The sequence below is a fragment of the Thalassophryne amazonica genome, chromosome 6 (genome assembly GCF_902500255.1).
Source record: "Thalassophryne amazonica chromosome 6, fThaAma1.1, whole genome shotgun sequence".
Classification (NCBI taxonomy): Eukaryota; Metazoa; Chordata; class Actinopteri; order Batrachoidiformes; family Batrachoididae; genus Thalassophryne; species Thalassophryne amazonica.
In genome coordinates, this window is record NC_047108.1 from 27,285,904 (window position 1) to 27,309,698 (window position 23,795).

The 23,795-nt window shown below is 40.1% G+C and overlaps 1 protein-coding gene and 1 long non-coding RNA gene across 2 annotated transcripts in view; one reads left to right on the forward strand and one right to left on the reverse strand.

Annotated features, from left to right (window-relative positions):
* ajap1 (adherens junctions associated protein 1) overlaps window positions 1-23,795 on the forward strand; it is a 366,102-nt gene that overhangs the window by 15,178 nt on the left and 327,129 nt on the right. The window lies entirely within an intron of this gene.
* On the reverse strand, window positions 1,029-19,437 carry LOC117511980. Its single transcript, XR_004561170.1, has 3 exons — window positions 19,326-19,437; window positions 9,469-9,472; window positions 1,029-1,038 (listed from the first exon to the last, which is right to left on the reverse strand). It is a non-coding gene; the product is annotated as an uncharacterized LOC117511980 (long non-coding RNA).

A 23,795-nucleotide genomic window follows, 5' to 3' on the forward strand; every position in this document is an offset into this window, starting at 1 on the left:
TGATGGTAGCTCACTGGTCATGTTTCCTGGTAAAGCTTTTGGAAGGAACAGGTTCGAATCCCGTGGGTGACATGTATTTTTAATTTTTTTAAAAACATTTTTAAATTTTTTATTTTCCCTTTATTTTCTGCTGGGAAAAGCTGCTGTGTTCCCACATGCACTAAACCATTCCATGTATTTTTGTTATTTTTTTTATTTATTGTTTTCTTCCAGTCCAGTCTCACGTTTTTTTGTTGTTTTTTTTTTCGTGCTCCAGTCACGAAATGAGTCAAATTTTCATGACTGGTTTTTTAACTCACTATTACTAACCCTACTCCTACCCCCAACCCTAACCATAACCACCCCTACCCCACCGCTTCACTTTTAATTTCGTGCAGCCATCATGGAATGAATTACAATGAATTCGTGCTGCTGTGACGAAAATGAGGCGCTTTTCATCACAATATCACAAACCAATAGATTAATGTATATTTCATGCTGCTGAATCACGGCTTGCTGTGAGACCAGGTTGTTTCTTCACAGCAGCTGTACAATGTGTAACTACATTGTGGAGCTGGTGGCACTGTGTTCCCGCGTGCACGAGCTGTCGCACCAGCATCGTGTATGCCTGCCCGTCGGCATGTTTTGTCGTGCGCATAATTCGAACTGTTTCGTGCTGTTTTGCCGTATTCAAACAAACTTTGAACTAAGTGTGAAGGGGCCCTTAGCCACGTGCTCAAAGAGGTTACTAATTGATAAAGTCCAAGGCCACTACATGAAAGCTGGTACATAATATTTGGGATTGATGTTAAGAAAATAAACAGTTGGTAGTTCCAGAAATATTTGTGTGGGGCAAGAGGTGTCACACAACACTAAATATTATTTACTCTACATCCATTATTACCACCAGAATTATTTTTTTTTTCTTGTGTCCTGTAATCATTTGTTTGCATGGTGGCATTTTTTCGGGCCTTCTCCATTGTCTTGTTAAGTTATCAGTAATGTTGAAATTTTTATTTTTCTATGGTAGTCAGAAGTCACAGGAACAGTCACACAAGCCTTGAGTGCCCTCTCGTGAGCTGCATTTTCCCATGGATATGTTTGTATTTTTGGACCACATTGCGAGCCGAACCATAACCCGCACCATCGCTGAACGGTTCTTTTCTAACATATTACCTGCTGTGGACCATAGTACACACCAGGTGTCAGCTGCCGATGTTCGTGCAGCACCTACCTGCACAGCTCATGACCGCCCCATGGTGTCGACGCCAGCTCCTTCCAAGTGCAGCTGCTAATCCTCCGCCGTCGCTCACCCAGTGCTCCCATGCAGCTCTCAGCGTCAACTTAAACACTCTGCTCACACTGATATCCAAGGGTTGAAGCTGTTTTGTTAGCCCTCCCGGAATAACAGCATGCACCATGTTCATCTGCTTCACACGCTGTTTCACAATCATTGTCTGGGTGAGGTGAGGAATACACGTCCAATGTTCTGTTCTCTGATTGGTTATCGCGGCCAGCATGACCTATAGGGCAGCCGCCATACTACAGTGCCCATGATGCATTGCATTTCCGTTTCCGGTGGCCATTTTAAAACATAGAGCGACTCTGTCACATAAAATTGTTTTATTACGGTAAATTAATTGAGAATCTACCGGTATATTTTTCATTTATAAGTCGCTCTGGAGTATAGGTCGCACCCCCGGCCAAAACATGTAAAAAAGTGCGACTTATAGTCCGAAAAATAGGGTAACTCTGCACGGCAGCCAGTGAACAGACAGACGGACACCTCTTGCCCCTCTAAACCTTATATTTATTTACAGCATTTATAACCGAACATTTCTTTCAGTACAGTCACACTTTTTCCTGATATTTCTCTCTTTCTGCTAACCTGCTCTGCTCCACTCTCGTCTTCTCCTGCTCAGCCCGCGCGCATGCTGATGCGCAGCCGCACACACACACACTGACGTCATCACAGTGCACAGAGTTCTCTCTCTTAACGGGATACACTCCTAAAGCGTTAGCTGCTCTCAAAACAATAGTCTTGATTCCCAGCTTCATGCGGCTTGATTCTCGGGGTGAATGTTTTCCCATGATCTGTACATTGATGCTAAATCATACGTCTACATATTAAATATACATAGATACATAAACTCACATATACATTGTACATACCTAGCTTCGTTGGTTCCAATAATATAGGTAGAAAGATGGCGATCACGACAGGCTACGACAGCATTTATCCTTGCAGCTGCTGTTTGATTTCTTATGCATGCGCAGAGCTTACCGTTAGCATGCTGGTTTCAATGCCCGAAGTTCTTTTTCCCATTTGATTTACTTCAGAAAAACTTTTAAGGATCGATTCAAATTGTTCTGAGAACGTTCTCACAACAATACAAAACCAGTGACATTCATGACCTTGTGAGAACCATAGGGTAACGTTATGATAACATTAGCTGTTAGGTGGGGTGAAGCATGGTGTTGGCAGCATCATGCTGTGGGGATGTTTTTCAGTGGCAGGAACTGGGAGACTAGTCAGGATTGAGGGAAAGATAAATGCAGCAATGTACAGAGACATCCTGGATGAAAACCTGCTCCACAGCGCTCTTGACCTCAGACTGGGTCCATGGTTCATCTTGCAGCATGACAGTGACTCTAAGCACACAGCCAAGATATCAAAGGAGTAGCTTCAGGACAACTCTGAGAATGTTCTTGAGTGGCCCAGCCAGAGCCCAGGTCCGATTGAACATCTCTGGAAAGATCTAAGAATGGCTGTGCACCGACTCTCCCCATCCAACCTGATGGTGCTTGAGAGGTGCTACAATGAGGAATGGGAAAAACTGCCCAAAGATAGATGCACCAAGCTTGTGGCATAGAGCCCTGCACGAGACTAATTTCTTCATGCCGCTCCCACCTGCTTCTGCTGAAATTCGGACCATTTCCCACCCGCACCCACAACATGTGTGTTTCACTCCCGGCTGTTCCTGCAGTGTGTATTTTCAGTCCCGCCTGCACCCATGAAATGCTGAGAATTTATGTCCGCACAGTAATAGACATGCATTGATCTCCTCCCATCCTGCAGGAGAAAACACATCATTTAGGCTATTAATAAAGTGATTCATGGGGTTGTTTGTTTTGTTTCTTAAAGATGGTTTCATATACGAGCACCATATATGGGCATGCAGTAACTCTGGCTGTCTATGTACCTGCTCTCTGGTGCTCTTCTTGTGCGCTGATCCTGTTCTATTTAAGCTGAAAGTAGCGTGTGGACACCACACACTTTTACATGATTCTCCTTTGTTGACTCAGTCATCGTGTCACTTCCAAACCCGCAGTGTTTTTCTTTTTGCCACCCGTTACTGCCCCCAGTGAAGTTCTAACCGCCCGCACCCGCGTGATTTGCATTGAGTCCAGCGGGACCCGCTTCCAATGCAGTCTTATTCTGGCATCATATTCAGGAAGGCTTGAGGCTGTTTTTGCTGCCAAATGTACATGAACAAGCTTCTTAGCTTTCTTAGCTCTTTATTTTTAATAAATTTGCAAAAAAAAAAACTTTTTCATGTTGTCATTATAGGGTGTTGTGAGTAGAATTTTGAGGGAAAAAAATTTATTTACTCCGTTTTGGAATAATACAGTAACGTAACAACATGCGGAAAAATTGAAACACTGTCAATACTTTCTAGATGCACTGTATCTACAGAGAAATTCTGTGTCCCAACGATACTACATGCATATAAAATCCATGTCCTTTTTGTATTTGTTGATTTTTTTTTTTTTTTTTTTTTTTGTAGCGAGATGGCATTAAATAGAACCATAATGAGAGTAAGATATGTTTCCATCTATATTTTGTTAATTAAGGTCAGATAAATGAAAATAACACAGACCTTAAATCCCATGTCTTAATTTTCTGATTACAATTTAAAAATCAAATATTTCTGAGTAATTTTAACTTTATTTTTCAATTTTATAACAAATACAATTTTATGAAGTTATTTTTCATCATCTCGCACATTCTTTCTGAAGTACCTTCATTGCCTACCAGGTGGTCGGGAATCACGGGATTAAGATGTTCTTTTTGATGGAATGCAGCTCACTAAATTTAACACGTAAATAGGTTTTTGTAGTGTTTTTCTTCCTTTGTTTAGAAAAAGGTTTAGTTAGTTATTAACCAGATTTTAATATGGTTGGTGAAAATAGTGGTTGGTATCAAGTGAAGACACGTGAAGAAACGTTGATAATGACTATACATACGCGTCTCATAGACTGTTAACAAAATGGGCACTGAGCTGTCATTCACACACACACACACACACACACACACACACACACACACACACACACACACACACACACACACACACACACACACACACACACACACACACAAACTGAAAACTGAGCAATGCTGCTGGCATCATGATAAGAGTCTGCAAGAGCTCTATCTCTTTCCCTCAATTTAATTATTTGCTCATTCATTACCGCCAGGGTTTCTCACACATAGTCATTATTGTGCGACGTGTCCATTTGGTAACATACATTAGAATTTTTTACTTTTAATAAAATCAGTCAGAGAACAAAGCCATCTGTGGTTGATTAACTTTTGTACATGCACACGTGTGTTCAACAACCCCATTGCGTTCTGCCCTCTGGTAATTATTTGCACCTGTGTGCATGTGTCAACCAAATGTGATGCATGATATCTGGGTAAAATTCAGGAAGAAATTCAAAATAACAGAATAGGAAAACTGGAATTATGGATAGAACGTTATTGGAGGTAACGCTAAAATTTTATACTGACCCGACAAATGTGTACTGCACGTGCACTGAGTACACAGTAAAAACAAAAGCACATTAGAAATACTAAAAACAATGAAAATTAACCACTCAGACAACTAAGATGCAAATGATCTTAATTCATAAGGATTAAAGTTGTCCGTTGCTATGATGGATTTCAGTTAATTGTGCCGCAAAAAGGCAGGTTTGCGCTGAGCCATCGTGATGCAAAAATCAAGGCTGGACGCAAGATATAAAATGTTCGACTTTTACAACCCCTGGCAAACATTATGGAATCACCGGCCTCGGAGGATGTTCATTCAGTTGTTTAATTTTGTAGAAAAAAAGCAGATCACAGACTTGACACAAAACTAAAGCCATTTCAAATGGCAACTTTCTGGCTTTAAGAAACACTATAAGAAATCAGGAAAAAAAATTGTGGCAGTCAGTAACGGTTACTTTTTTAGACCAAGCAGAGGGAAAAAAATATGGAATCACTCAATTCTGAGGAATAAATTATGGAATCATGAAAAACAAAAGAACGCTCCAACACATCACTAGTATTTTGTTGCACCACCTCTGGCTTTTATAACAGCTTGCAGTCTCTGAGGCATGGACTTAATGAGTGACAAACAGTACTCTTCATCAATATGGCTCCAACTTTCTCTGATTGCTGTTGCCAGATCAGCTTTGCAGGTTGTCATGGACCATTTTCTTCAACTTCCACCAAAGATTTTCAATTGGATTAAGATCCGGACTATTTGCAGGCCATGACATTGACCCTATGTGTCTTTTTGCAAGGAATGTTTTCATAGTTGTTGCTCTATGGCAAGATGCATTATCATCTTGAAAAATGATTTCATCATCCCCAAACATCCTTTCAATTGATGGGATAAGAAAAGTGTCCAAAATATCAACATAGACTTGTGCATTTATTGATGATGTAATGACAGCCATCTCCCCAGTGCCTTTACCTGACATGCAGCCCCATATCATCAATGACTGTGGAAATTTACATGTTCTCTTCAGGCAGTCATCTTTATCAATCTCATTGGAACGGCACCAAACAAAAGCTCCAGCATCATCACCTTGTCCAATGCAGATTCAAGATTCATCACTGAATATGACTTTCATCCAGTCATCCACAGTCCACAATTGCTTTTCCTTAGCCCATTGTAACCTTGTTTTTTTTTTAGCTGTTAATGATGGCTTTCATTTAGCTTTTCTGTATGTAAATCCCATTTCCTTTAGGCGGTTTCTTACAGTTCAGTCACAGACGTTGACTCCAGTTTCCTCCCATTCGTTCCTCATTTGTTTTGTTGTGCATTTTCGATTTTTGAGACGTATTGCTTTAAGTTTTCTGTCTTGACGCTTTGATGTCTTCCTTGGTCTACCAGTATGTTTGCCTTTAACAACCTTCCCATGTTGTTTGTATTTGGTCCAGAGTTTAGACACAGCTGACTGTGAACAACCAACATCTTTTGCAACACTGCGTGATGATTTACCCCCTTTTAAGAGTTTGATAATCCTCTCCTTTGTTTCAGTTGACATCTCTCGTGTTGGAGCCATGATTCATGTCAGTCCACTTGGTGCAACAGGTCTCCAAGGTGTGATCACTCCTTTTTAGATGCAGACTAACGAGCAGATCTGATTTGATGCAGGTGTTAGTTTTGGGGATGAAAATTTATAGGGTGATTCCATAATTTATTCCTCAGAATTGAGTGATTCCATATTTTTTTCCCTCTGCTTGGTCTAAAAAAGTAACCGTTACTGACTGCCACAATTTTTTTTTCTTGATTTCTTATAGTGTTTCTTAAAGCCAGAAAGTTGCCATTTGAAATTACTTTAGTTTTGTGTCATGTGTGTGATCTGCTTTTTTCCTACAAAATTAAACAACTGAATGAACATCCTCTGAGGCCGGTGATTCCATAATTATTGCCAGGGGTTGTAGAATAACGTCTCTGCTTTTTGTTTAGATTTTTTTTTTTCTGCTTGCAACGAGTCGCTTCGTCTGTTCCTCTGTGTCATTTCTGCACTCTGCTGGATGGAAGAGTAGGAGGGGGAGGGGGACGGTGGGTTAGAGGCCCTTTATTCATCTTATTCAGCCCCGCCCACTTTTACAACAGAGGCATTTCCATTTTCTCTTAGGACTTCCGGTGAGCGGTATTTTCAATATAGAACAATGGAAGATATTACATAGGTAGAAACAAAAACCTTTTTGAAAAGCTCAAAGGGAATGACTCTGGCTCACCCACGGGTCAAAACAGAGTGGGAAGATGACATGGAAAAAGTGGCCCTCTGTTATTTTTTATCTACTTTGTGTTGTCACTCGGCGTGGACGGTTTGGCTATGAGAAACTATGAACTTCACACCGCACAGCGCACAAGTAGTACCACCGTAATGCCACCGTAATATTATGTAATGTTAATATATGTATGGTGTTATTTCATGCAGTGCTCAGTTGTATCAAATACCAGAAAATGAGTAAATAAGATAGCAGCTAATGCTACAAACACAGCTTACCCATTTATCTCACTAGCATCCGCCGTGGCTTCTCCAACGGAGCATTGTAGTCCAACCATTTCTCTGGGTAAAGATCCAGTGGTGTGGGTTTTTCTCCATAAAATAAAAAGAACAGACATCGGAACGTTTGGGTGGATTTTTCAAATTCAGCGCCTTTAGCCAGCACCGGAGATCCTCGTCTTTCAGTGGAGGAGGGAACACAGCACTCTGAGTGCTCCACAGCACTCATATCTGCTGCTCGCACTGTGTTCCTACTCGAAAGACACTGTCGCATGGACAAACTGTCACACCGGGAGTGTGCATGCCTGCCCATTGGTGCGATGCTTCGTGGTTTGCTCATAAGAGCTCTTTCTCCGTAAGTCGCCCTGAGTCGTACAGCAGTGTTCAGAATAATAGTAGTGCTATGTGACTAAAAAGATGAATCCAGGTTTTGAGTATATTTTTTATTGTTACATGGGAAACAAGGTACCAGTAGATTCAGTAGATTCTCACAAATCCAACAAGACCAGGCATTCATGATATGCACACTCTTAAATTGGGCTATTAGTTTAAAAAAACAAAACAAAAAACCTAGAAAAGGGGGTGTTCACAATAATAGTAGCATCTGCTGTTGACGCTACAAACTTAAAGTTTAAGGCTTAAAGTGTGCATGGGCTTAATGGATACACTTACCCTCGATGGTGAGTAGCTTATGATTTGGTTGTGAAAAATATAAAGTAGTGTAACACAGCAGTCCCTTTCTTTATGAGGATTATAATGTTCTGTTTTTATTGCATGTGTTTGAGAAAGGTGTTGATTTATTGTAAGGTCACTTTAAAGTCTGTAATTTCTGTTGCTGTTAAAAATGTACTAAGTATACATTTTACAGAGAGGCATTACTCAAGAGTAACCTAAAATTCTGGGTTGGCGGACAATGTGGGGTCTCATCCTGGGCATTTAAAATTTGAGCTAATTGTAGGGTCATGTACAAATAAGGTAAAAATTTTACATATCTCACCATCTTATAACCTGATAAAAGTCTGTCATCTCATTTGAAATCCAGACAGCGTGGCATTTGCTTCAGTATTCTCACAAAAAAGGTAAGCAAAAAATATGGTCTGACGAAGGCCAGTTTGCCCAAAACGATACGTTTTGTTAAATAAAGCTTTTTTTGTATGGGAGCGATGTGGATGTGCAGCTCATTCTGTTTCTATTTTAAGCAGAAAATATGGGACATTTTAAGTTTTAAATAACCTAGCCAAATTGCATCTTTGTGTGATCAGGGGCACGAAAACCTTGACTGGAATATGCACTGCAATTGTAATTAATCTGTCCAACAACAAACACCTGGCAAAAAGCAATAGGTCTGTTGATTAGCTGTAAAGTGAATTTGTTATTAATTTGTGTGAACAGAAGCAAACAATGATTTTCAGTAAAAGAGAACAAAACATGCACTGGCTACAGCAAGATATGTGACAGAGACTTTTCTTGCTGGATGAATATTATGGATAAAGTGGGAGAGTCTATGATGTTTAATCATCAGGATAAAGTTTCTGAAGCTTCATAAATGTAACAGTATTTATCTCTAAGAAGTCATATTTCCTTTGGAGCTGTTGGAGGGCAACTGTTGTGGTACAGAATAATAAGCAGCACAGCTGAGTGAGACTCTCACTTGAGGGTTAACCAACAGGGATTCAGCTCTCTGTGGCTTGACAGCTCTGAGCTCCATCGTTCATGTGTGTCACACAGTTTTAGGATCCCCACAGCGAGTTCTCGCACTGCAGATGTACTGCAGATGTACTGCAGACTGGGCCAATACATCAGTTGCCTTTTAGATTGCCTTCATCTGTCTGTATGCCGTTGGTGAGGCTCTGAAGGATTAAGTACAGGTGATTGGGTCTGGATTGTCTGGTCTGCATAAATCCTTGCAGTAAACAGACAGACATTTATATGTTGAGTAATTGGTGGTTAGTTTGAAGTAAGGAAAGAATGGTGGTAAATGAGTATTGCTCCATGAAAAAGCAATGGGGGAAAAAAAAAAAAAAATCAGAAAATCACTTTTTCTGAAATGGAGTTAAAAGTGTTTGTGTGTATGAACCAGTATTATGATCACAGACGTAATGAACCAGGGTCCTACTATACTGAACTTGACACTAACATTTTCCCTAATGACAAATATGTACTTAGTACAACCCCTGTCAAAAATTATGGAATCACCGGCCTCGGAGGATGTTCATTCAGTTGTTTAATTTTGTAGAAAAAAAGCAGATCACAGACATGACACAAAACTAAAGTCATTTCAAATGGCAACTTTCTGGCTTTAAGAAACACTATAAGAAATCAAGAAAAAAAGATTGTGGCAGTCAGTAACGGTTACTTTTTTAGACCAAGCAGAGGAAAAAAATATGGAATCACTCAATTCTGAGGAAAAAATTATGGAATCACCCTGTAAATTTTCATCCCCAAAACTAACACCTGCATCAAATCAGATCTGCTCGTTAGTCTGCATCTAAAAAGGAGTGATCACACCTTGGAGAGCTGTTGCACCAAGTGGACTAACATGAATCATGGCTCCAATACGAGAGATGTCAATTGAAACAAAGGAGAGGATTATCAAACTCTTAAAAGAGAGTAAATCATCACGCAATGTTGCAAAAGATGTTGGTTGTTCACAGTCAGCTGTGTCTAAACTCTGGACCAAATACAAACAACATGGGAAGGTTGTTAAAGGCAAACATACTGGTAGACCAAGGAAGACATCAAAGCATCAAGACAGAAAACTTAAAGCAATATGTCTCAAAAATCGAAAAATGTACAACAAAACAAATGAGGAACGAATGGGAGGAAACTGGAGTCAACGTCTGTGACCGAACTGTAAGAAACCGCCTAAAGGAAATGGGATTTACATACAGAAAAGCTAAAGGAAAGGCATCATTAACACCTAAACAGAAAAAAACAGGTTACAATGGGCTAAGGAAAAGCAATTGTGCATTGGGCAAGGTGATGATGCTGGAACTTTTGTTTGGTGCCTTTCCAATGAGATTTATAAAGATGACTGCCTGAAGAGAACATGTAAATTTCCACAGTCATTGATGATATGGGGCTGCAAGTCAGGTAAAGGCACTGGGGAGATGGCTGTCATTACTTCATCAATAAATGCACAAGTTTATGTTGATATTTTGGACAATTGAAAGGATGTTTGGGGATGATGAAATCATTTTTCAAGATGATAATGCATCTTGCCATAGAGCAAAAACTGCAAAAACATTCCTTGCAAAAAGACACATAGGGTCAGTGTCATGGCATAGGGTCAATGTCAATGAGCAGATCTGATTTGATAGTAAAGTCCCTTCGGCTGCTCCCTTGTTTGCACTTGGGGTCGCCACAGCAAATCCAAGGTGGATCTGCATGTTGAATTGGCACAAGTTTTACGCCGGATGCCCTTCCATTTTAAATGACTTTAGTTTTGTGTCATGTCTGTGATCTGCTTTTTTTCTACAAAATTAAACAACTGAATGACCATCCTCTGAGGCCGGTGATTCCATAATTTTTGCCAGGGGTTGTATAGTGAGGAAAATAAGTATTTGAACACCCTGCGGTTTTGCAAGTTCTCCCACTTAGAAATCATTGACGGGTCTGAAATTTTCATCTTAGGTGCATGTCCACTGTGAGACCCATAATGTAAAAAAAAAAAAAATCAGTACATCACAATGTATGATTTTTTAATCATTTATTTGTATGTTACTGCTGCAAATAAGTATTTCAACACCTGTGAAAATTAGTGTTAATTTATGGTACAGAAGCCTTTGTTTGCAATTACAGAGGTCAAACGTTTCCTCTAGTTTTTAACCAGGTTTGCACACACTGCAGCAGGGATTTTGGCCTATTCCTCCACACATTGTATGTTACTGCTGCAAATGAGTATTTGAACACCTACCAACCAGCAAGAATTCTGGCTCACACAGACCTATTAATTTTTCTTTAAGAAGCCCTCTTATTCTGCACTCTACCTGTATTAATTGCACCTGTTTGAACTTGTTACCTGTATAAAAGACACCTGTTCACACACTCAATCAATCACACTCCAACCTGTCCACCATAGCCAAGACCAAAGAGCTGTCTAAGGACACCCGTGACAAAACTGTAGACCTGCACAAGGCTGGGATGGACTACAGGACAACAGGCAAGCAGCTTGGTAGAAGACAACAACTGTTATGATTATTTATTAGAAAGTACAAGAAACACAAGATGACTGTCAATCTCCCTCGGTCTTGGATTCCATGCAAGATCTCACTTTGTGGGGTAAGAATGATTCTGAGAAAGCTCAGAACTACACATGAGGACCTGGTCAATGACCTAAAGAGAGCTGGGACCACAGTCACAAAGATTACATTAGTAACACATGATGCTGTCATGGTTTAAAATCCTGCAGGGCAGCAAGGTCCCCCTGCTCAAGCCAGCACATGTCCAGGCCCGTTTGAAGTTCACCAGTGACCATCTGGATGATCCAGAGGAGGCATGGGAGAAGGTCATGTGGTCAGATGAGACCAGAATAGAGCTTTTTGGAATCAACTCCACTTACCATGTTTAGAGGATGAGAACAACTCCAAGAAAACCATCCCAACCGTGAAGCAGTGGGGTGGAAACATCATACTCTGGGGGTCCTCTTCTGCAAAGGGGACAGGATGACTGCACCATATTGAAGGGAGGATGGATGGGGTCATGTATTGCGAGATTTTGGCAAACAACCTCCTTCCCTCAGTAAGAGCATTGAAGATGGGTCATGGCTGGGTCTTCCAGTATGCCAATAACCCCAAACACACAGCCAGGGCAACTAAGGAGGGGCTCTGTAAGAAGCATTTCAAGATCCTGGAGTGGCCGAGCCAGTCTCCAGACCTGAGCTCAAGAGAAAATCTTTGGAGGTAGCTGAAACTCCACATCTGAAAGATTTTGAGAATATCTGTATGGAGGAATGGGCCAAAATCCCTGCTGCAGTGTGTGCAAACCTGGTGAACAACTACAGGAAACGTTTGACCTCTGTAATTGTAAACAAAGGCTACTGTACCAAATATTAACATTGATTTTCACAGGTGTTCAAATACTTATTTGCAGCAGTAACATACAAATAAATGATTACAAAATCATACATTATTTCTGGATTTTTTTTTTTAGATTATGTCTCTCACAGTGGACATGCACCTAAGATGAAAATTTCAGACCCCTCCATGATTTCTAAGTGGGAGAACTTGCAAAATCACAGGGTGTTGAAATACTTATTTTCCTCACTGTAAATACACAATACGTCACTTCATACGTGACATACGTCACGTCAATGGGTGATTCTTTAACTATGGGCACTATTGGCCTTGTAAATGTAATTTTCACCACACCATTGCCTTACAATATAAAGCGCCTTGGGGCAACTGTTTGTTGTGATTTGGCGCTATATACATGTGCTCTGATGTCACTGTTTATCTCCATAGAAACTACCCAAACAATCTTTCATACAAACTGTTTAAAGGGACATTAGTGTTGTGATGGAAATTATGGCAATAGTGTGGGACAACTACATTTTGTTTAAAAAAAATCACAACAGTTGTATGACATTGAATACCCCAATTATGTTTTGATTATTTTACTGATATTTTATTCAGAGATATTTTAAAACATTAGAAAAAACGTTTCTTTCCCATTCATTTTTATCATTGAAGATCAAAAGTCTGGGTGTGGGACAAACACAAAACAGCAATATTTGCATATAATGATGCTGAAAAAAGGTGAAAAAGTCATCATAGACTACTAGAATAAATTTCTTAACACACTTTCATTGTAAAGATAACTATAAAAGTGTGAAATTTCCCCTTTTTTCTGTTTTTCATACAATATGATCAAAGGACATAATAAGTGCCCATAGTCCAAGAATCACCCCCAATACGCTGCTTTAGGTTGATATAGCTAGTACTAGCATTAACAGTAACGCTGGTGCCAAATGTGACACTCAGTAGTCAGATGTTCAGTTTTTCCTGTGATTTAGGTGCTAAATGATTAGGCTGTATGAGGGTTATTAACTGGGCCTCTGTGGAGCATGATTAACCTCGTTTGCAGTGAAGTAGGCTGTGTTGTTTCCCTGAGATCCTATTCTCTGGAGACGTGTGTGTCTGTGTGTGCATGCTTTGTTCAGTAGCGTGTTAAATTGAGAAGGACCACAACAGGTTGTGCCTGTGAAATAGACAACACAGACAATAATTCCAATTCTTCTTCTGACCACAGTGGCACAACCGAGAGAAAAATACAGACGGGAAACAAACCCACGACTTGCTGTTGCTAAGCAGATTGGTGAACAGTAAATTACTCCTCATTGTCTGGTGGACATTAGTACAGAAGAGACAGGAAGACCTCAAACTTAAAGGAACAACTTGCACAACAGCATCACAAAACTGCGTTGCAGTGTGTGGTAAGAATTTTGATGAATGAAGCGGGGATGTGGCCAAAATGGAATAATGTGCTGCTTTCAAGTTCATGCTTGTCAGGTTCTCACTGCATCTAACATGTTCCCATTAATTTCTTATCACATGCATGATCACGCATGTACAGTCCACATCCTACTACATTCCTACTACAACCAATCAGATCAAGCCACGTTTACCATGTTCTCATTCCGTCCGTTCCTTTAAAATAATGCACTATGCGCTGCACTTCTTTCATTCATTCTGCATGTTTTCTTGTGTCTATATCTGTGTTCAACAACTGACAGGTTCAGATGTGAAAGTCCATTTTTTCAAAATTATAAATTTACGGTAGAGGGCAACATGAGGGCAGTAGAGGGCTGCTTAGGTAACTTTCAGTAGGCTAACTATTAAACAATTTGAACAAACTATTTCCATTTTATTTATGGAAAACTGTGCATTTTTTTCTAATGCACTTTTCCTTTAAATCCACATTTTAAAGTTTCATTTCATATTTCAGTTTTCTCCTTTTAAAAAAATTACTGGGTTTTGCATCTGAACCCTTCAGCTGCAGTCCACAATTGTGGGAACCTGAAAGTGAGCTGTCTGTGGTGCTGGATCATCAACCACAGCTCACCTTCAGGAGCTCTTAACAGCTTCTGGATGCTGTTCACATCACAAGTTTCTTTGGGAAACATCCATAGTCCAGGTCCCTTCGGCTTCTCCCTTGCTTTTACTCGGGGTCACCACAGCAAATCCGAGGTGGATCTGCACGTTGATTTGACACAGGTTTTAGGGTTTTACACCATATGCCCGTCATGACGCAACTCTACATTGGGTACCGAGAACCTTCCGCACCAGAAACAAGCACACTAACTGCTTGACCACCACCCTTGTGCTTTGGGAAACATGGTTTAAAAATTTAAAATTTTTGCAGTTACGTTTTATGGGGCATGTGTGGTAAGCACTGTTCCTTAGGGCCCTGTCACACTTTGAGGATTTAGCCAGCATATGCTGATACTCGGTACTGCACAGCAGAGAGCCGGTTGGAACAGTTAAGTCTGCTTTGGTTTGCATTTACATCACCGACAGAACATTTTTGTTGGGAAGGTGGAACTCTTAAATATTGAAGAGCACATCATCAAGCACATGTACGCCATTGCGCAGCATCTCTTCTCCACGCAGAGTAATTACGATGATTTTATTTTTATTTTTGTCTTAGTGAATCATGGGATTTATTTTCATTGCATGCAGAATACTGAAAAATGAACTGATGCCTGTGGTAAATGCTGACATGAATGAATGAGGCACTGTGACTCTTTCAACGTTCAAAGTACCGTATTTTCCGGACTATAAGTCGCACTTTTTTACATGTTTTGGCCGGGGGTGCGACCTATACTCCGGTGCGACTTATAAATGAAAAATATACCGGTAGGATCTCAATTAATTTACTGTAACAAAACAATTTTACGTGACAGAGTCGATCTATGTTTTAAAATGGCCACCGGAAAAGGAAATGCAATGCATCATGGGCACTGTAGTATGACGGCCATCCTATAGTTCACGCTGGTCGCGATAACCAATCAGAGAACAGAACTTTGGATGCGTATTCCTCACCTCACCCACAGCGTGTGAAGCTGACGAACTCGGTGCTTGCTGTTATTCCGGCTTGGCGAACAGAACAGCTTCAACCCTTGGATATCAATGTGAGCAGAGTGTTTAAGTTGACGCTGAGAGCTGCGTGGGAGCATTGGGTGAGCGACGGCGGAGGATTAGCGTGTGCACTTGGAAGGAGCTGGCGTCGATGATTGTGAAAAGCGTTTGAAGCAGACGAACATGGTGTTTATTCCGGGACGGCTAACAAGACAGCTTCAACCCTTGGATATCAGTGTGAGCAGAGTTGACGCTAAGAGCTGCATGGGAGCACTGAGCGACGGCGGAGGATTAGCGTCTCCACTTGGAAGGAGCTGGATCGACACCGCTGGGAGGTCATGAGCTGCGCAGGTAGGTGCTGCATGGTTCGGCTCGCAATGTGGTCTGCAAAATACAAACATATCCGTAGGTAAAATGCAGCTCACGAGAGGGCACTCGAGGCTTGTGTGACTGTTCCTGCGACTTCTGACTACCATAGAAAAATAAAAATTTTAACGTTACTGATAACATAACAAGACAACGGAGAAGGCCCGAAAAAATGCCACCAAAAAGAAAATCATACTCTGCAGATTACAAGTTGCAACTGGTGAAATATGCATCCGAAAACTGTAGCCGTCACAATATTATCATCTGAACTTTTCATGTTAACACACCTGTATGTCCATGGGACTTATAGTCCAGTGGACCTTATTTATGGTTTATTTTTCTTTATAATGGATAAAGTGGCTGGTGCGACTTATACTCCGGTGCGACTTATTTATGGTTTGTTTTTCTTTATAATGGATAAAGTGGCTGGTGCGACTTATACTCCGGTGCGACTTATAGTCCGGAAAATACGGTAAATTAATTGTCCTGTTGTGGCGCAAAACACTGGTATTGCAGCCTGATTGCCTGCCCCCGTCTGGTCAGTCCCCCTACCTGGTTCAGAAACGCACCTGGCTCAGAAATGCACCGGAAGCAGAAAAACCACAGAGAGACTTTGTTTAAAATGCTGTATTTTCAGATGTTGTTTTCCAAAATCAGTACACTTTATGTGGCTATGTTTTTATTAGGCTGTAATGATGAATCCGACTGAAATGACGTAAAAGGTAAGATTAATTTACTCCATGTGTGAATGTTTTTAATATTTGAAACTGTCTGTTTGCATGAGGACTGCAGCTTTCAGCCAATCTGTGGACAGTATTAAGGGCCCCTTCACACATAGTGTGAATTTGGCCGATTTGCAAGAAAGTGCGCATGAAGCAGGAATCGTGTGTGAAACGTGTTATTTCGTAGCTGCTTCCAAAGCCTCGTACACCTGTTGCTACAACTGTTTGTGCACACCAGTGGCTGAAAAACAAAGTGTGCGCTGTGTCTGCAGACAATCACTGTCGAGCTGGATGTGAAATTTGTCTAAGTGCCCCACAACTGTGAGTGCATATGTGGTGTGCCAGAGTGTCGGCTCCCCCCACAACACGTGTGCATGTGGTTTGCCCCCCCCACCAGGCGAGGCATCTCTCATCTGATCACAGAGTGACATCTTGGTCTGTGCATTGACAAGACAAGGGGCGTAGCTGGCTGCCCATAGCTGTTGGGACATCTCAGGTTCTGGACATCACAGCTGCAGCACCACGTCCCATGTTTTGACAGACGCGCTTGTGTGGAAATACATAAAAACATATATCACTTTTGCAATGGGAGGAGAAACGGGCTGTCAGTCCGTTTGGACACACAACAGGCGATCTGAATGTCTTGTCTGACAGGACACGTGTGTCGGGCTGTGAGGGCTGTGAGCGACGTGCCGCACAACCGGGACAAGCCAACACTATGACAAATACGCCACTTTCAGTCATGTATCAGCAGACATGCGCCGTACCAAACAATGCTTGGTCAGTTATCACAGCGTTTTTTTTTTGTTTGTTTTTTTTAGAAAATACGTTTATCTGCTTGTTGATTTTACCCATTTCACGCTCCTGTTACAAGACAGTGATTTTAGCGCAGTGGTAAAGTTTCCATCTGGTAATCAGAGTATGTGGATTTGAATCCCGTGAAGTTTTTTTTCTTTTTATTTAACCATGGTTAAATATAAAGCCCCTTCATGACTGTATGTCTGTGACAATTGGTCATCTACAGAGGAACAGACAGATGATATTTGTATTGTCTGCTTGATAAATGTGGTGTTTTTATGTGGTGTGTGGGTTTATTTCATTTTAAACACGTTCATCTCCTTCCTCATGTCAGGCAGGTTCCCACAACTTTCACAGGACTACGATTGTAGCTCAGTGGTAAAATTTCTGACTGGCAATCAGAGCTTTTGGAAGGCATGGGTCCGAGTCCCATGGGTGGCATGTAATTTTAATTTTTTTATTTTCAGCAGCTGCGCGATGTGGTTACACATCGCGCAGCTGCTGTGAAAAGCTGCTGTGTTCCCATGTGCACAAAACTGTTTCAGCATGTATTTATTATTTTGTATTTATTTTTTCTTCACAGCAGCTGCACGATGTGTAACCACTTTGTGCAGCTGCTGGAAGTGTGTTCCCACATGCACGAACCCCGTCGCATCGGCATCATGCACGCCTGCCCGTCGACGTGATGTTTCATAGTTCGATCATACGAGCTGTGTCACCATGAGTCACCCTGAAGTTGTACGTATTCACACTATGTGTGAAGGGGCCATAATGGATGTATTTCTACTTATGGGTAACTTATGAAATGTGCGTCAACAATCGCATAACTTCCCTACAACATATGTCCCACATGTGCGGAATGTATGAGTCATACGGTGGCATACATCAAAAATACTGTGCATGTCCAAAATTCTTCGAGGTAGCCTGCATATTACGTGTATCAGCATGATTCATTCAGCATGCTCTTAACTTATACAAAATTTACCCATAATTTATTAGGTGTGCACCAGCATTTTTAATACAGTCAGCATACGCTGGCTAAATCGTCAAGGTGTGACAGGGGTGTTACCGTTTAATCCCAAATAGCAAATCGGGGCACATTTTGAAGCATCACAGTAGCTTGTTGATCCACTTTTGTCAATGTTGAACATATCTGGGATATGTAGTAGTTACACTATCATCTGCACCAGATTTGAAATCAGGATCCAATTTTTGAACTGTTCAAAAACTTCATCCTGATTCGCAAAACCATCGCTAGTGTGTGGTGATGTGTAGGTGACTGTAGTCTTAACAGCTTCAGTCATTTTCAAACTTCTTTAAACAGTATATTCACAGTGATTCTGGCTTGCATCTTGTTTGATCGTGTTTCATTGGTGTAAAAATTTGAAGCTGAAGCAGCATTTGTTGCATTTTTTTGTAGTTTTTTTTGTCAAAGTTCCCCAGCTCATGTCTGGCCGAGGGTGCAACTCTATTTCATTTTTGGGCAGGTTGTCAGGTGTGGACTTTATGAGCCAGCCAGTGATGCACCTTGACTGTAATTGTGTACACCTGATCAGTGTTAAAAAAACAAATAAACAAAAACAAACAAACAGAAACAAAATGGGGACTTATTCTCAGGTTTGCCTCATTGTGACAGCAGCTCTGCTGTTTTCTGCTTTGCTACACAGACAGTGAGCGAACTGCATTAAATTTCTCTTGATAACACTTCTTTTCCTGCAAGTGCTGCACAATAGCAGCATTTTGATGTGAAGGTAGTGGTAGTTATTTGTGTTCCAGTGAGGTCTGAAGGAGGATAACTTTATAACTCTACATTGCACACAACAGAACTTGTCCTCTGCATTTCAACAAGCTAATTGCAGTGAGACCAAATCCAACCACTTGGACCAGTGGGCAGGAAACCCACACTGATCCAGAAGAATGTACAAAGTCCAAACATTAAGGAAGTGGAAAAAACTGGGTATTCATGGACTTTAATCCCAGGCTCCTCATTTATCAAACTGTGCATAGAAAAATATTTGAATTGTGTCATACGAACAAAATTTAGTATGTGTGTAAATACCAAAAATAAATAAATAAATCAAACGTATACACTGGTCGTATGCACATCAGTAAGTATCAGCTGTTGATAAATCCCATGTTATAAATCATCATGCTCATGCACACTCATGATCATTTGCATTTAGAGACACTCTCAGTTAACCATATATGATTAAAACATCCATTTAAAAACTATTTTTCTTGTGTTCCTCACCAGAATAATGGGAGGGGGATCAGAAAAACAGTTTTCTGAAATGGATTTAGAAGTGCTTGTGTTTAATTGCTGCAGCGTGATGACAAAAATCAATGCAGCAAGTGGCAACTCTAATGGGGACCATTAAGTCCTAGTACGACATGTTGCTTCTTAATTTAGACACCACAATTACTTAGAGAAATAATTTGAATAAGCTTTAACAAGCTTGCCACAAGAACTGACATAAAATTAATTTACAGAATAATTTGACAATTATTTATTACTATAGTTGTCACAGAATCCTTTATGCTCCTGTGATCACATTTTTAATGTAAAATTGCAGGATGGAAACTGTTTGCTTCATGCTTTGTAGTAACAGGTGGAGATCGAGATGTTTACTGCTCAAGTTGAAGCCAAGAGCTGCAGTTTCGTTTAATGAAGCTACATGTCTGTTTCTAACTAGACATAATTACCGATTGTGTACTTCTTAATTTGAGGAAATAACATAAGTGGATGAGGTTGCATGTTGTGATGGAAGCTATGCTTTCTGTTTGCAGTTCAGCTGTTCTTCTTACCAGTGGCAATCAGACTGTATAACTACTCCCCCTTCTGCAGGACGAATACATAACAATTGGGTTTCCAGTTAATCAGAGCTATGTGCAATACAGTCAACATCTTGTGCAAGCTGTACTCACTGTAAGAAAAAACAAAAAGTTTACTGTTTCGGCAAGCTGGCAAAACAATTTCCTTCAGGATTAATAAAGTTCTTCTTCTTATCATTATTTAGCTAACTACAAAGCAAATGGATGGAAACGTTCTGCTGCAGGGAGATGATTTAAAGTTCATCAGGCATAAATTCAAATGTGCCTGGTTCGAGCAAAAAGGACGAAAGCAGTGAGCCGACTTTTTTAATCATTGTTCATACAGAAAGGTAACACCTCAGGCAAGTCTTTGATCTTTATCATGTTTTTGACACAATATGTTGTCAGTTGATGTTATTCAGGTTATTTCACATAAATCAAAATCTATCTTTGGGATGAATTTGGGATTCTTCTGTTACATGGGCTTGACATTTAACATGGTTGTAGAAGTCAATTGATGTGAAAAATGTTTGTACGTAATTTTGCACGACATAAATTGTCAGTATTTCAAAAATTCTGACATCAGCACTATGGTGGTTCCAGAAATTATTTTAAAGACATTGTTCAAGACACCACTTACATTTTTTCCTTTTCCCACAAAAACTTTGTACAAAAATTTCAGGTTTTTAAACAAAGGTGAAGTGGATGTTCACTGATGCTCCAATTTTGCTGATTTAGCTCATAGACAGCAATGCTTACTGGTTACTTCGCACTCGTATCTAAAGAAGTTTTTAGTAGATAACAGGAAGACTGACTTTAGTGACTTCCACATAAACTGCGTAGTGTAATAACAGCTCAGTTTTCTTGCCCACAGTTGATATTACGGAATACTGAGAGCTTCTAAAGCATGCTATACAACAGGGTATGTCTTTTGATACTACCGCTGTCAACACTGGCTGAATAAATGGTGTCTGTGTTTATTTCGAAAGCAAACTTGGTCATGAACTATACTGGTTTGCATGCAGACATCATGTGCTGGAACTGGTCTTGCCAAAAGTCTTTACTCTGTGCTTTGGCCCTTCAAGTTCTCCAGATATCATTTTGTTACACAACAAGCACTGGGGGAAAAGTTCTCCAACAGCCAGTTCTCCTTGCAGCAAACCACGCGCTGAGTACTGGGGGATAGGGGAGAGTGGGGCCAGCTTCCACTGGAAGATTTTTAAATTTAGAACCCTCTGAAAAACTATTGCCTGCATTTTGAGCACCAAACTGTGTGAAGGAAGGCCATAATTCATTTTTTTTAAATGAATCTTTGTTCCAGCCTTACTTTAAAGCCAAAAATAACAAGACATCAGGCCAAAACACAGAGTAGTGTAGATGTGTGTCAGGAACATCAGAACTGCTAATTTATACCCAGCAGTTTATTCAAGAAAATCCTTATGTTTTTTTTTTGTCTTACATTAAATAACTTGTAATTAAATAGTTTCATTAATTAATATCTGCATTTCAACCAGGAATAAAAGACATAGTAAATAAAGATAAATATTTATTTTCAACACAACAGGAGATGATGCAGCAATGACTGCAGTGTGTTTGTTCATTAGGATTGCTTATGAGTAAATCATTTTTTAATTGAGTCATTTCAACATTAAATCACACTGTCATTGACTATGTGATTACTTTTAATGTTGTAATCAGGACAGAGTAATTACTAAAATATGAATTTCACTGTGAATGTTTTAAAATTATGCACAATAGGGGCAGGGCTTCTTCTACCTGTGCAAATGTCTTTTTGACTGAACTTTGACTTCATGGACATGTTTAATGATTCATTCATTTAATGTTAAAATAAGGAAAAGTTTTTGTTTTTTTTAAATAATAAAATAATTACTGTTTAAATAGCCTGTTTATTTATAAGCATAGCAGCAGGTTTGAGTTTGCAGAGACAACAGGTGACTTGGACTCTCAGCACATTTAACCAGATGAAGGTCTCCTTTGCAGCTTCATTGGCAAATTGGTGGTGTTTTTGTAAACACTTTCCTCACATTTTGAAATGCAGAGATGCTCTCTTCTTATTCTGGACTTAAACATTTGGTATATTTATTTAGACTAACAAAGAAGACCCTTTAACTTAACTTTAACCTTTAACTGCAACTGCATAAACAAAATGCTGTTGTTAAGTGTTTGCAGAACAAACGTTATGGCATTTTTGTTCATATGGCAGAACATTTAAAATAAAATTGTGCTATACACTACTTTTGAATATATTTTTGTATTTTGCATATGACAACGTGATTAATCGCGATTAAGTATGGAAATCATGCGATTAATCACGATTAATAATTTTAATCATTGCCCAGCTCTACTTATTACTTCAATACTTCCAAGTGTGAGTTCCCCGTCTGTGATCCTGTGATGAGGCACATCCCTGAGCCAGATTGAGTTTAATAATGAGCATGTCCAGTTTGAGTTGTGTGAAGAAGTGTGTTGAAGCACACCCATCACACAGAGGGACAGCTGTAACAGCTCAGAGCTCATACTTGAGCTTTCACTGGATCAACAGTGTCTGTAGGAAGGCTCACTTTTATCTGTGAAGGCCCTTGTCACTATAACTACTCTTCTCCAGGCTTGATGACACTCAGCGGGACAATTTCTACTAAAATACTTCATAAACGAACAACAGACTTTTTTGGGAAGAGTCACTCATAGCTTCTGTAGCTTCTGTTCTTTACTACAGCTGCTTGGGGGTGCTGAGGCTAAAACATTCTCAGCGAGGGGATCAGTTGATTCTCTTTGCCTGAATCCAGTTTGTGTGTGTTCTATTCCCATGCTCTTTGCGATTCGTCTTATGTTTGTGAGCATATAGGTCATGGACACTGTCGTGGAGGACATTGTGCAGTGGGAGTAATTAATGAGATGATGCAACACCCTTGGTTGTTGCACGTTAGACCCCGCCACACAATCAGCACCCCCACCCCCTTCTATTTTCAGTGAATTAGGCTACACAATCAGTGATGACACGACATTTGTACCATTACTGGGATGGTTACAGCTGCTGCTGCTGTACAGCCTTACAGACACAGAGGAACTGTGGGTTTTTGGTGCTGCACATGACCAAAATTATTTGGAAAATTTTATAGACTACTAGCTGGGGTACCCGGCATTGCCCAGGTTAACCTGTTTAAGATATAATCTAAAAAATATTTCAAAGTTTATATTTTGTCATAATTGTAGATATCTTATAAGTATATATGTAGTCCGAATAGGCAAAGGTTTGAACTAAAAACCCAAAATAGGTGGAATCCCCAAACCAAGAGAGAAAACTGAATTTTGCTGCATGCAAGAAACAACAATGAAGTTCTTCAGACTTTATATTGCAGATCAAGTATGCTCATGATCATTAATCAGAATTGATGTTATGACCTTTATAATTGTTGATACATTGCAAATCTAGTTTATAAGAATGCTACAAAAATAAAATGGCTTTTAAGCAAATGTTAATTTTGGATTTGAGATGTTGAATATATATTTAAATGTAGCTTTTACTGACCATTAGTTCTGAAGAGCCTCTTGGTAGACAGTGTTCCTTGTCCTTCTGTCAAGAAAGTGGATATACAGCTGATTGGGGTTACCAACTCTGGAGCATCTGACTAACTGTGGAAGATCGCAGGTTCTGCCATATTCAGGCTAGCCACATTATCAGCAAAAGTAGTGGTTTCTTTTTGCACACTTTGAGGCATTCCATCTT